The sequence below is a fragment of the Macaca mulatta genome, chromosome 7 (genome assembly GCF_049350105.2).
Source record: "Macaca mulatta isolate MMU2019108-1 chromosome 7, T2T-MMU8v2.0, whole genome shotgun sequence".
In the NCBI taxonomy this organism is placed as follows: Eukaryota; Metazoa; Chordata; class Mammalia; order Primates; family Cercopithecidae; genus Macaca; species Macaca mulatta.
This window is the reverse complement of record NC_133412.1, coordinates 4,437,880-4,453,118: the sequence shown is the minus strand read 5'-3', so window position 1 is coordinate 4,453,118 and position 15,239 is coordinate 4,437,880. Positions and strand designations below refer to the sequence as shown.

Sequence of the window (15,239 nt, the reverse complement as noted above, 5' to 3'; positions counted from 1 at the left end):
TGGCGCTAGCAGTTCCTGAGGTGTTTGACAGGCATCATTGTGTTTTCCTCAAGTACTTAAAAATATCCAGGCACTTCTGCGAGTCCCTTGAGGTGCCTGCCTCTCTGTCTGTTTATGCAGAGCAGTGTCCCTTTGCTGGTGGACAGGTTCAGGCAGTGCTTTTTCCTCTGCGTGATGATATTAGATATGCAGAAAGTCATGGATAGGAAGAGCCAAGGAAAAAAGGGGGAATAAAAATAGAATGAACAAAAAAAGGAGCTCAAGAAATGTATTTTTAATGCAGTACCCCAAAAATAAGCTCATATTTTACTATGTATTTGACAGCAGAATACAATTACAACTGACATCAATTATGTTCTCTATTAGACTTTTCTCTACCTTATACATTTAAGTGTAATCCCAAATGGGGAGAGAACCACTGCTTTTTAATATAGGTGCTTTCTCAATTTGAAAACTAGAATGGAAGTCATGTTCAGAAGTGTAAAGAATTCTAAGAATGAGGTGGGGGTTAAACGATTGTTAGCAACCAAGAGGTTCCATTATTTTTTCCTTCAAGCATGTTGGTATGTGGAAAACGGAAAGCGTATTAAACCACTCACTTCAGTTAGTTAAACCCAACATATTAGATCAATTATTAATCCTCTTTCATCTTTCTAATATCAAGACACAAAGCAATTGTTAGTTATAATTTGTAATCAGTAGCATGTCGTTAGTGGGCTGTTAATTGATTGTATCTACCAGTGCTTGCGTAGATGGGTTCTGTTGTTGTTGTTTGAGTTTCATGTTAATTCAATAGGAGTGGTAACTTGGTTTTTGGTGAGGACGGAAAGATTTTACATCTCATTTCACTGATTCTGTTTTCTTCTGAACATTGGACTTCTATGTGCTTATTTAAAAAACTATGTGGCTACTGCCATCTGTTGGATGGAATGTGAGTCCTGCTCAGACACGTGGCCCTTTAAACGCCCAGTGTCTGTCCCTTCTAACTTCACCACGTGTCTCCTCAAGGTAAGGTTCTGCCTTTGATCTACCTGCATGCATCCCAGCTTCCAGCCCCAGAACTGAGTTCATTTTGGGAACGTTTTCTGTGGTGGTGGGGCACTTTCTCTTCAGACATGTAAATGCTTTTTACTGAAGAGTGTGAGGTTGTTTAGCTTTCCAGTAAGACTTACAGCGTGAGGAGGCATGTCGAGGTGGGGACGGATGTGGCTGGGAGCATGTGTAGGAACAAGTATATTTTTAGCATGGGGTATAGAATCTACATTGGACTAATAGGCAGAGGAATCAAAGTTCAGCTGTAAATTGTGGTGCATATTGAGGCCAGTGATTTTATGTCTCTGAGCTGGCATTTCCTCAGCTGTAAGACAAGAGGACAGGACTAGGACTGAGAAAATCTTATGAGCTCAAGACCCACGCGGCTCCGTCTCTCTAAGGAGTCATATTCAAAGAACAGCAGACCTAACAGCAAATACGAATTTAAGAAGAAATGCCAGTCTGATTTAACTGAAAAGCACAGAGAAGAACCAATCTACAGATCACGGGAAACCCATTTGACCTGACTCCCTTTTCCCCCACTGCTTGGTTCTTATTTTTCTACTTTTCTCGGGCTGTGATTGTCAGCATCCTCCCTCTTCACCCCTCCTACTCTTTCTCTGCGGAGGGACTGCTTTCTCTCTCCACTCCTGTTCAGCTTTTTTCTTAGTCCTCCCCTCCTCCTCTAGCCCTCAGTCTCAGCTTTCTCTGTCCTTTGGCTGATTCTGCATCACAAAATTCCAAGAACCAGTCTTGGAGAAACTACCTGTTCTCTGAGATGGGAAACAGGTGAAGAAGCCGAACCAGGCAGAACACACTTCGTATTGGTCCAGGAGAAACACACACCCACCCACCCACCCACCCACCCACACACACACACACACAGACACAGAGCCAAGCCCTTCTGACAGCAAGAGCCTTCAACACTGTGACTGATATGACTACAATGCCTATAGCTGAATTCACTGGTTAGGGGGTGCACGATGGAATTTTGTCCCTTGAATTGGGGATGTTTAAAGATCCAGGCTATTTCACTCCTTCTTCTTCCCTTGCTAAAGAATGACCGGGGTCATTATTGAACTCAGTTCTCATTTGCCTTCTTAAAATTTGATGTCTGCAAAACCTGGAGTTTATTTACTTCTCCCTTTCCTCCTTTCTTCATTTAGTCCATCATGCCATTTGTTAATACCAGATTAGAGAAGGGGAGCATGTCAAGGAATTCCTTTATGATTTCTTCTCTGAGGATGAAGTCTTGGTTGAGTCTTCAGTGGACATGGTCAGGATGGATCCTGGGAGCGGGTGTGTATGTTCTGCGGTGTGTATGTTCTCCAGGGCAGTTATCCTGCTGGGGCTGGGCCAGCCCTCCTGCCCCAGCAGCCCCCATCTCTCTCTGCCCCACCCTGTCTCCTAGGTGAGGGGTGCCGGGATTGCTGTGTGGGGAGGGAATACGGCCAGCCTGCCTGGGCTCAAACCTTCAAGGAAATGAAAAATAATTTCTCCTTACAAGAGGTTAGAGGAACCTCCCCAGGCTCATCTGCTGCTAGTTCTGTCAGTAGAGAGGCAGTTGAGAAGGCCCCAGGAGGCTGGGAGGAAAGGAAGTGTGCCCAGGCCCACCAAGGGGGAGGTCTACAGGAGAAAGGCCCTCTTTGTCATTGCTGCAGGGTAACAGCGAGTTTTGCAGTTGGTGATAATGATTCATTTCCTCAGTTGAGGTTTGGGAGGATTATAGCTGGAATTTGAAAAGTCGTTTCTATATCTGGCAACGAAGGAACTCTGAGTGATCACCATGTACTGTTTGGTGTTTTGCCATCATTGGTAATATCACTGTGGTAGGCAGCTTGGGCTGCTGTAACAGAACACTGTAGACTGGGGGGCTCACAAACAGCAGACATCCACTTCCCACAGTTCTGGAGGCTGGAAGGCCACGCCTGGGGGCCAGCTGGCTTGGGTTCCGGTGAGGACCGTCTCTGGCTGCAGGTGGTTGCCTTCTCATTGCATCCTCACGAGGCAGAAAGACAGTCAGAGAGCTGAGTCTCTGTCACAGGAGCACTCATCCCACTCATGAGATCTGTACCCTGATGACTTAATCACCTCCCCAAAGGCCCACCTTCTAAAACCATCACGTGGCGGATTAGGATTTGAACACATGAATTTCGTGGGAATGCAAACATTCAGTCAATAGCCATCACCAACAACACTGAAATGTAAATTGGAGGTGTCATATGAAAAAAGAAATGATCTAAATGAAGTTCCATGCTGTCATAATGGAGTTCTGCAGCCACCAATGTATGTCCTCTGGTTGAGTGTACAGGCGGTGTATGTATATGTGTAAGTGTATATATATCTTGTGATTGTTCTGAGCATTCACGATTTAAAGTACCTAATCAGCAATGAGCAGTGTTCACACTCCCGGCTGAGTAGAGCTAGCGTGTGTCTCTAAACACTGGCTGGTTGTGGAGGCAGAATGTTATCAGGATGCCCTGATAGATCAACAATGTCCTCTCCTGCTTTGCTTCAGGAAGGGGTGAACATTTGTTTACGGGTCTGACAGCATAAAAAGTGAACCTGCCGAGAATGGAGTCCAAGCACTCAAAGTCACTTTGCCTTCACTGGTGCTGAAGGATCCCCGTGGCTCATGGTCCACAGGCCAGAGAACTTATTGCTAGTGCAAATGCTGACCCAGTTCCTTCCACTGCGATGGACAGCTCCAGTTCCTAACTCAGCCCAGAGGAGCACAGCTCTTTTGTTTCTAGTATCTTCTAGTATAGAGGAGCTGTTGTTGAGGATAGGTCTGTGGAGGTGATCACCTCCCTTAGCTTCTGCACAGTAAGTGGATGCTGAGGCAGTCTTGAACACCAGAGCATAAGGCACTGGGATGTGTTCCCAGGGCTGTGCTGCCCTTGAGTGCCTTCCTGGTCTGTAAAGTTGCATGGTGGGTAGGAAGAGACGGAGGTCTGGCGCCTGGCAGCACACCATGACTGGGTGGACCTGACTCTCCTGGCACCTTGGGGGTGCAGAGCCACCACTTCATTCTCACGGAGCTACACTATTATGGGGTATCTTTGAAGGACATAGGAGACAATCTGAAGCATTCAGGAACCCCAATGCCTTGAAAACACTATCATGGGATGAATTATAATGTAACATACTAATAATATTTAAAAGGCAAAAGGAGGTAAGGTTTTAAGAGATTCACTATGAACTTTTGACTTCAAGTCTATGGAATCCTGTTTTAGCTCATATCTCATTGTAGATTTTTTAAAAACTGCAGTTCATTATGGTTTTTTCTATTAAAATTGCCTATAAGTTGACTGTGAGTTTATCAGAAGTCCATCTTTTCCCATTTTGACAAGGTCTAGTGACAACTGGTAAGAACTTAGAAGTATAGTCAGCACCAGCTACTTTCAACTAACTACAGGTGGGATAACTCTGCATTGCTGTTGGTTGATACAGAAGCTGAGACATGAGTGATATTCACTGCATAACTGGCAATGCTGGCACTAATGGGACCCTTCCCACAGGTCATGCCCTCTGTTGAGTGCACTGTGTAGAGGATCACATTTATTCCCCAGTGCAACTCATGGGACAGGGATTATCATCCTTATATTTAGGGAGGAAATTGAGACTCAAGAGAGGCTCAGGTAGCAGAACCAGGCTTGGATCCAGAGACTCTGACCCCAAAGCCGTGACTTATGGTGGGGAGCTCTGCTTCTTCCCAGAGGTTCTAGTGAGCAGCCTGGGGTGTGATTTCCTCCTATGGCGACTGAGAGCTCCTACTTTATGGCATCAAATCAGGGAGGGACTCCAGCTTGATCTGGCAGCTGCAGCTGTAGACACTGTCCCTGCCCTTGTGAAACATAAAGACTTGTTAGTCTAATGGTAGAGATACGACATCAGTGTAACGTAATAGATACTAATCAGTTGCTGTTATTCCAAACACAACATTGCTTTATTATACTCTATGTAGTCACTTTTTCTGTATGTCTATAAATCAAATACATTTTCCTGCATCCTGAGAGGTAACAGCCTAGATAAATACTTTATTTATTTAAAATCTGTCCACCTGTTCATCCGTCCAACACATATTTGGTGATTTTGATTAAATTCCAGGTGCCTTTGCTAAGAATGGAAGGACATACAAAGATGTGAAAATCCAGGCACAGCCTCTTCCTGCAAGGTGGCTCAGTCTAGCAGGGGCAGACCCTCTGTGTAAAGAACTCTGACGTAAGTGCGGTGGAAGCGTAAGGGTTTAGCAGAGAATGTGCTCTCACTGCGGGGCGGTCACAGAAGTATTGATGAGTGAGCAGGACTTGGAAAGGGCAGATGGGTTGGTAGAAAGGACACTGCAGATGAGCAAAGGGACACTCCTGGGGAGTCTTGAGTGTGGGGGGGGACTTAGGGATGTTCATGGAGGGGAAGAGCTGGGCAAGGCTGAAGAGTAGGGCAGGGCAGGGCATGGAGGGCTCGGCCCCTGGCTTGGCGGCTGGGACTGAATTCAGTAGGCAGTGGGGTCATTGAAGCTTTGAGAGCTGGGGAAAGCTATGACATGGGTTTGGTGGGAAACGCATGTTACTTAAAGTCAGGCAGATCCTGGTTGGAGTCCTGGCTCCAACTTTTCAGCTGTGTCTGCTTGGTCTGTTGCTCTCAGCCTGAGTTCCCACGTCAGTCACCTGAAGGAAACGGGCCTGCTTTGCGGTCTCGTTTAGAGGTCTTGTTCAATCGTGTGTGTAGAGTGTGCCCATGGGGCCTGGCCAGGGAGTTCTCCGAGGCACCTGAGGCTGAACCAGGGGTGGCCGTAGAAATGATATGAAAAGAGGGACAGGTCTCAGAGACAAGGAAGAATGACTAGAACTAGGAACCTGACAGGAGGTGTCCTTGTCCGGTGAGGGGGCTGCAGAGTGAGATGTGACCATTCTGGGCTGCCTTCCCCGCAGTTCCCAGCCCAGGCATGTAGTCACTGTGGGGTCCTGAGCCCGGGACAGCCCTTCTTTGGAGTCAGGCTTTTCTTTGGGCTATTCCTTTCAGGCGACAGCAGAACCTAGTAGTCTCTGCTTTCATACAAGGTTCTGACATCTGATGCCAGATTTACAACCTGAGGTGGCCAAAGACTTTTGGTTTTTCCTGAGGCTTAAATCAATGGTGTTGCTTGGCTTTCTCCCATGCAGCCAGGTTGGCCAACAAAACCACCCGCTGTTCTGCTTTGAATGCCAGACATGCTGCTGCGTGGCTCTTGATATTTACCTTATCCCGGAGCTGAGCTTCGTCTCTGTGGCGTGCAGGTGGAGCGGGCCCGGGAAAGACAGTCCTCTGGCACGCTTTCCACGTTTGGATGGCAGCCCCAGCTTCAGCTTCAAACACTTTTATCCCTGATGGCATTGTTTACAAACATGCTGGAAAAACAGAATTAGGGAACAAAATTATCTCCTGATTGCTGAACTGTGATGAGATTGATGCTTTTAAGCACTTCCCCTAGGGAAGCCAGGCAGGAATCTTCCAAGGGGAAAATGTATCATAAGAGAAGACTATTAAAAGTTAAAACTGGGCTAATGAAACCGATACAGGGAGAATCGTTTTAATTATCGATGCACTGTCTTAATTAAATTGCATGATTTCCCAGAATAACACATCCATCATCATCGAGTATGCAGACATGACCTGATTCTGGGGTCTCACAAGGGGCCTTTGGGTGTCTCTGAGAGGACGGTGATGAAAGACTCAATGAAGTTCGTGCTTCTGAACCCTGAATCCACTTCAAGGTGCCGTGTCAGTGCTGTGCGTGTTCACCAGCAGATGTCACTGTTTACATATAAAATGCAAACAGCCCCCAAAGTTGGTTTTTTTTTTTTTTTTTTTTTTTTTTACCCACCTTTATTCTAAAGCAAGACAAGCTTGTCCATGTTTTTTTCATAAAGCCTTATTCATCATGTGGTCATTTTTGTTCTGGGAAATAATGATATTGTTTATCTCTTTAAATAGCTGTACATGTAAAGGGAACTGGTTTATGAGAGACACTCATTTCACATACTAAGCTATCCAATCACATCTCACTTAAAAGATAATTGTTGAATACTTACAATTTGGCCGAAACCAGCTTCCCATGACAAAAGGTGTCCAAAAACAGCTAAAGAGCTGTGCTTCTTTAGGGGTCTTAAAACCTCTTTTGAGAGATGACGAATAATAAAGCAGCTTAGAATGTTGGAAGTTAAGTTCTAAAACTAAAAATGAGTGTCATACTGTTTCAGGGAGGTAAAGGCCTGTGGGGGCTGGAGCAGATGGAAGGCTTTAGAGAAGGAAGCCCCGAGATAACGAGGGTGAATTCGTCTGGTTGGGAGCGGAAAGGTACTGTGGGTTTTTGGGGTTTTTTTGTTTTGCTTTTTATGTTTTGGGGTTCTTTTGCTGAGAGAATAAAGGGCAATTATGTTTGGAGGATCTATTTGATGGACTCATGAAAAGCAAAATGGAGGGGGCTGATGTTATTACAAAATCCAGCTGTGAGAACAGGAACTCCTGCACTGGTAACTAGAAATAAATTCAGATTGGGAGGCATAAGGAAGACAAGACCGCCGTGCCAGCTTATTGACAGGTATAGTCACTATGTCTTTTTGTCTTCTCAGTCCAAAATCAAGATACAAGCATTGACACATGGTCAGACACTAAAACAGAAGGTTTGAAAGCAGGGCTGTTTGCAGAAACTCCAGGACATATGGATGCTGCATATATGCAGAGGAGAGAGTGACTTGAATCTCATGAACCTGTGGGGTAACAATGGTGCTGCCACTGAGGGAAATGGAAAACCTGGGCAGGAAGGTTGGCTTGCACAGAAAGATGTTTCTAGTCTGATCCATGTTGTTGAAGCTGATTGTGGGCCACGGCATGATTGGCAAGGCTGGAAGCTATTCAGGAGCCACTGACCTAGAAGTGGAAACGACGATAGGGAGGCGAGAGAGAAGGGCCAGGGTGTAGCCATCACGGTTTGTGTCTTAAGAAGCCAGCTCATTTTATTAAATTGCATACATCAGTCAGTAACATCCAGGAAAGAAGAGAACTGGAAACCTCCGCCTGGTGTGGTGTACTCTTAAGCATGCAAGTTTCCGCTGACTCTGCACCCTCTCTGCCTTCACATCGTGGGAATTCATGACCGGACCCTTCAGCCTGCACGCCTCCACCTATCCTAGGGTTTCATCATCGTTACTCGGGACTCTCAAACATCTGTCCATCAATCAATGAGCTGCCCATCATACTTGCTCACCCCTTCCAGTCTCTGGGAAAGCAACCTGTTATCCAACGTGGAAGGTCTTGTTCTTGATAAGGTTCACTTTTCGAATTCTATGAGGGAGGGAGGGAAACGTGGCTGGAAGTTCAAAGCAGCCACAGCCATTTCCAAAACACATTCTCCTTCATTTTCCACTGACTCACTGTCGGATCTTGACAAACTCCTAACTAGAGCTGTGCCTTAGTTTGCTCAACTGTAGAATGGAAAAAAAATGACCCATTCTACATTCAGATTGTGTGTCTGTCTGATGCATGTCAAGCCCAGTGGGGGCACACCCTTAGTAATGAGACATGTTAGCACCAATTATGTGCTTTTCACATTGGGCAGGTGTCAGGAGAGGCCTGGGGTCATAGGACCAGACTGCAAACAACACAATCCCAGAATAAATCCTACTAATTTGGCATAATTGATGAAAATGAAGATCAGATATTCGACCAGAGATGAGAAATTCATGAGCATGAATGCTGCAGCTCTGATTACTTTGCATATGAATGTGTGGTAAGAGGCAACATTTCTTTTGTTTAAAACCCTGTGCACTTAATTCACATTCAGAGAAAGGTTGTGGAATCATTCAGGCTCGTTGCAAACAAGGAACCAGGATGCCAACAAGGCCAATGTTGTTGTGAGAATGTTGAGCTATTAATCATAAAATAGCAAAACAGGGTGATTTTATTTATAGCAAACTGTCGCTACGCAGATAATAAAGACCCCTTTCAGAGCTTGCATTTATATATATATATATTTCTTTTTTTTCCCCACAGAAAAGTGCAGGCTTGTGCAATGATTTTTCAGATGAAATGAACGCAGGATGAGGATGTGAGCCCTGAGTACTTGTGACTTTTAGACCAAAGTCCTTGGCATCAGCCAGCACTGCAGGATGGAGCAGGTGAGGTTCAGCAACCCTGTGAAGGGAGGCTAGGGTATTACTGGCGCCCTTTAAAACCAGACTGAGTGCATAAACTCTCACTAGACTGCAAGCGAGTGAGCAGCCCCGGGAAAGCCCAGATGAGCTATTGTGCCTTCCTCGGCTTCCCCACCTTCTGTTGTGCTAGGAAGGGCTGGGGAGCCTGTCTGTGGCAGTCGGACATCCCTTCCCTGGCCCCTCTAGAGATGGATGCTACCTCCTTTTAGGAAGTGTGTGGGAGGGGACCGATTTGCAAAGGTTCGCTCGTGCTCAGTCCCTGCTAGGATGATCAAGCTCTTTTCAAAACTCAGGGGTTGGGCTTTTGCAGTTTCTGCATAGAACAGGCACTTAAATATCTGTGGAATTTATGAACGACTTCATGCATGCATTTGGTCCTGTATTCTGGTCCAAACAGAAGATACGGTAGGTAGACAAATACCACCAGCTACGGTAGGTAGACAAATACCACCTCCTATGGTAGGGAGACAAATACCACCTCCCCCCCACAAAGACGTTTCTGTCCCAATCCCTGGAACCTGTGCATGCTAGTTGATTTGGAAAAAGGGTCTTCACAGATGTGATTAAGTCAAGGGTCTTGAGATGGGAAGATCATGCTGCATTATCTGGTAGACCCTAAAGACAATCGCATGTATCCCTGTAAGAAAGAAACAGATACTTAACTACCTACAGAAGAGGAGAAGGTGATGTAAAGGTAGAGGCAGAGTGCTACAGACAGAATGTTTGTGCCCCCCTGCCCCCCCCAACACACACAAGTTCATATATTGAAACCTAACCCTAATGTGATGGTTTTAGGAGGTGGGGCTTTTGGGAAGTGGGAAGTGATTAGGTTATGAGGGCAGGGTCCTCATGAATGGGACGAGTGCCTTTTTCAAGAGGCCCCAGAGAGCTCCCTTGCCCTTCCACCGTGTGAGGATGACCATCTACGAACCAGGAAACAGGCCCTCACCAGAGACTGAATCTACTGGCGTTTTTGATCTAACATTTCCCAGCCTCCAGAACTGTGAGAAATAAATTTCTGTTGTTTATTAGCTACTCAGTCTGTGGTATTTTCTTATAGCAGCCTAAACGCACTAAGACACAGAGATTTGCAAAGGTTCAGCCTTTGCAAATCGTGGTGCAGCCAAGAGCCACAATTGCCAAAGCTGCCAGCCACTGGAAGAGCTAAGGCCTGGATTCTCCCCTCTGGAGGGAGTATGGCCTGTGGACACCTTGGTTTCAACCCAGCGAAGTTGATTGTATACTTCTGGCCTCCAGAACTTTGAAGAATAGATTTTGGTGTTGTAAGGCACCAATGTGTGGTAGTTTGTAGAGCAACCACAGGAAACAAATACAGAAAAAACCATCTCCTCTTGAACCAAACTCCAAATAACCAAATTCCACTTTGAACTAACCAAATTCAAATTTCAGAATAAGGAGCAGGAGACATTTTTGTCCCACACAGGTATTACTGGGGCGATGTTATGAAGGTGGTGGGAATTTTTTTAAATAGTTTTAAAAATTATGAAAGTAGGAGACCATCCTGGCTAACACGGTGAAACCCTGTCTCTACTAAAAAATACAAAAAACTAGCCAGGCGTGGTGGCGGCGCCTGTAGTCCCAGCTACTCGGGAGCCTGAGGCAGGAGAATGGCGTGAACCCGGGAGGCGGAGCTTACAGTGAGCCGAGATCGCGCCACTGCACTCCAGCCTGGGCGACAGAGCGAGACTCTGTCTCAAAAAAACAAAAAAAAACAAAAAACAAAAAAAAAATTATGAAGGTAAAACCCAGTCACGGCAGAACAAAGAAGCCAAAGAGTATATGGCAAAGTCTAAAATTCAGTGTGCCCTCCACTCCTGATTCCCAAAGGTCAGTCCTCTGTTTCTGTGTACTCTTCTTTCAATTATGATGAATACAAATATACTTATAGCTCCTTATTTTTATACAAACTGAATCATTTATTCACACCACACAGTTCATGTTTTGTTCACTTAAAAGTGTATTTTGGGAGGTCTTTCTATATTTGTATATAGGTAATTCCTCATTATTTTTCAACAATTGTATGGACATATCATAATTTAATCAGTCTAAACTGATTGCTTATCAAGGAAAATGAGATATAATTTTCCTTTGACAAGGACACTATGCCTTTAAACTGCACTTATAAGATGATAAAATACTTTTATTTCCCTAAGTCACGGCAAACTACTGTCATTGCTCTTAAAAGGCAGCATGATTCATGAGGAGGTTTGGGTTCTGCCCAGGAACGCTAAGATAGTGGGAGAAGTCTGGGATCTTCTCAGTGGTAATATTCATCTGTGTCAAATGCAAACTATTGGGCACAGCCCAGGACCAGAGAAGGCTCTGAAACATGCTGGCTGAACGAAGAAATCAAACAACACACTGCTATTGTGTTTATCTGGGCCCTTACTCGAGGTCTCAGTGCTAGTAAGTGGCTGATCCAGGACGTTGACCCTGGCCAGCTGACACCCAAGACCGTCCACACTCTTAGCTAATCAAGGCAAATACTTTGGCTATCCATGGCTGCATTGCAAGCTACTCCCAAACTCAGCAGCTTAATACAACAGCAATCATTTATTTGCTCATGATTCTGCCATTTGGGCAGTGCTTGGTGAAAACCATTCATCTTCACTCCAGCTAGTATCTGCCTGCACTGGAATGTCCAAGAAGGATCATTTTACTCACGAACCTGGTGCTTCTGCTGGGTGGCTGGTACACAGGGGCTGATCCGGCATTTCAGTCTCCATGTGGCCTCCCTGTGAGACCAACATGGGCTTTCTTACAGTATGGTGGTCTTAGGTATTGGCCTTCTTACATAGCAGCTGACTTCTCCCGGAGCATACAAGCAGAAGCTGCATTATTTCTTACTTTCCAAACCTGGAAATTTAAGGACATCACTTCTGCTGCCTTGATTGGTGAAAGCAATCACAAGGTCAGGTCCGATTCAAGGGGAGAGGAAACAAAGACCTCTGCCTCTTGTGGAGGGAGGGTCAAGGCCATTGCGAACGAGCCTGGGGGATGGGAGATACCGTTGTGGAAATCTTTGGAAACACACTCCACTACCGACAATTAAACATGCACATTAGAAAGCGATTGTAGGAGAAGAAAGAAGAGTCGCCAAGGGGATGGAGTTTGTAAGACTGACAGATTACTTCCAGCTTGCAGGATGAAAGCCAGAGATCATGGAGGACCTGCTTGAATTGGCATTGGTGGGTAGGTAGAAGCAGACATTTGCATGTGAGAAGAAAGTAGCTTCAGGAGCACAGTGTAAGCAAAGGCCCAAGGTGGGAGGGTGGGGGGTGTGTGTGTGTGTTTTCACCAAAAGATCTAGCAAGAAGAGGGCTGAAGAGCTGTGGGGTGATCTATTTCTAAATGAAAGATCGTACATAGTGCATAGATGGCTGGTGCTACTGGCTTTCTTTGGTTCCTAGGGTACTGCAAATAGGGTGGAGATGAAGACAAGTTCTCACCCTCTGGCTACACTGGCACGTGGGAACAGCCTTCTCTTGGAGGACGGTTGCCAGACAGAGGTATGTGGGCACCTACGCATTGCCATGGACCTCAAGATGAGAGTGGAGTGGGCCATTCTCACTGCTCCCACCCTGGAGCTGAGCCCCCTCCTGAGCCCTTGTTGCCGCGCCTGTGAGGCGGGCACAGCTGCGAATGGCAGCCGCGAGGTAATTGTGGGAAGAGTATGCTAATCAGCAGATGCCTGCGATTAACTTGCCTTTCCTGTTGCCTGTCAAACCCAAGCTGCCTTTGTTGGAAAAGATAATTAAATTGGAATCAGATGTCTGCAGTACATATTTTATTCAGAGCCTTAGATGACAATAGAGGAAGTTGACTTGCCGTCCACCTTCAGATTCCCACCTTCGTCCACGCTCAGGGCCTGAGCTTGGCGTCTACTCTGTGAGCTTCTTGTTGAACAATCAAGGGGCACCACTGGGTGCTTATGAGCTTATTAATGCTAGTATGTTGTCAAAATGCATCTTTGTTCCTGTGAGAGTGGATGAAACCTGTCTTGGAAAGTGTGGAATCCAGATCGACTGGGTACTCTAGCCAGCGTCGTCCCTGTGCGCTCCCCTCATGCACCCTGTTTGCCTCCTGTGTGATCTGAGGGGACCAAGGGCTCTGCTCCCCTCCCTCACTGAGGCTGTCCCCACGTGCCATCATGGTGCTCGAGCTCAGGGCCTGCACATGCTTTTCTGCCTCTTGTGGACGGCTCTGCCCTGCTCCGGCAGGTGACAGTCATGACGGTGACTTTGGCTCAGTGAATGCCCAGGAAGCTCGTTAGATTTCTTTTCTTCGTGTGATGCATTAGCTCTGATACATCTTATAGGATGGGAAAGTGAAGAGTGCTTAGGGGGCGAGAGGTTCTTTCTTTTGAGTACAAATGGTAGTTTTCATTAAGGACTTTATATGAGGAAGAGATTTGTAAGGAGAAACCAGTATGCCCTGTCCCACCTTCTTCCTCATACTCCAAGCCTCCCGTCATCCTCACAGTATCGTTGCTCTCCCTCCATGCCTGGGACCCTGGAAGGATGAGTAACTGGCCTAGCCTCTTGTTTGTTAGCAATGGAGAAAGGAAGCCAGAGCGTGAAACACGTGTGGGAGACCCGACCTAGGAGACACAGGACCAAGACATGGCTCCTTGTAATTAGTTATATCAAACTGCAAATCTTCTGCACAGCAAGGGAGACAACAGAGTGTAAAGGCAACCTGAAGAATAGAAGAAAATATTTGCAAACCATATACCTGACAAGCAGTTAATTTCCAAAATATCTAAGCAACTCCCAAGACTCAATAGCAAGAAAACAAATCATCTGGTTAAAATATGGGCATAGGACTTAAATAGCCATTTCTTAGTTTTGCCTCTCTCCACAGAGACTTTCTAAAAAAACTCAAAAAACAATAACAAAAAAACCCTTAGGGGAGGTGAATCTGCTGAAAAAGCAGGGAAACCTGGCCAGAAGCTGCCTTGGGGTGACATAGGGAGCTGTGATGTCCGGCTGGCCTGGGACAGCACATGTGTGCACTGTGACACAGGGAAACTTCAGGAGGAGGGCCTGGGAGATGGCGCTCAGCACGGGGAGGGAGTTGTGCCTGAGGATGGTCTGGATAGGGCAGTTTGCCTGTGAGTGGGGAGGGTGATGGGAGTCACTGGTTTGCTACAGGTTACACGTTCTGCCTGTGAGGTCATGCAGGAGGGTGGAGAGCCATCCACGACCTGCCAGTCAATGGGAAAAATACTGTCTCGGTAGTACTTTTGAATTGTTTGAATACTTGCTTAAGCTGAGCAAGGACCTTAACCTTAACCAAACTTTGGCGAGGCTCCTCTGAGCACGCTGCACCCCCACTTTTATTTATTTTTTTGAATGAACCTTATCCTTGGTCCTATCTTTGATCTGCCTAGCCCAGTGCTGACCAGAAATCCTGTGGTCAGTTTAACGAGAGTCCCTGTACCCTTGATGCCTAACTAAGTTTCTGGTATGAATTTTCCATCTGCTCCTTCCCTCTGTTCATTGTCCCCACCTGTCCCTGCTGTACGCAGAGTCGCTGAGTTCAAGCTCTCTCCCATTGACAATAGACTTAAATGAAGTCTTCCTCGCTATTTTAACAAGTGTCAGAATAACTTCTCTTTTACATGGCCTAGGACCTAACACGCCAGAAGCCCCACTGGTGTAATTCCATGCTCCCTGCAACCGCATTTGTCCGTTTCCCCTCTGCCCCCACACTTGCTCACCTCCAGGTGCAGTTGGAAGCCATGCTCCATTAAGTGGAGAAAGATTTGACCAGAACCTGAGTAGGGAAGATCTCTGTGTGCCTTTTTTTCCATCTTAGAGGCATCCGATTGTAACACAAGCTGGAAGGTTTTTATGGGGTGATTTCTTCTTCCTTGAACATGGTTCACTCTTCAATATCAAGCTCTGTGCGATCTCTTGAAATAATTAAAATAGAGTGGATGATTAGGTGATGTTGCTGCCTGCCAACCTTCTGAATGAGGACCTGGCA

At 46.1% G+C, this 15,239-nt stretch overlaps 1 long non-coding RNA gene across 1 annotated transcript; it reads left to right on the top strand.

Annotated features, from left to right (window-relative positions):
- Nucleotides 1–7,143: 7,143 nt before the first annotated feature.
- On the top strand, nucleotides 7,144–10,256 carry LOC106999087 (uncharacterized). Its single transcript, XR_013395449.1, has 2 exons — nucleotides 7,144–8,803; nucleotides 9,067–10,256. It is a non-coding gene; the product is annotated as an uncharacterized LOC106999087 (long non-coding RNA).
- The last annotated feature ends 4,983 nt before the right edge of the window (nucleotides 10,257–15,239 follow it).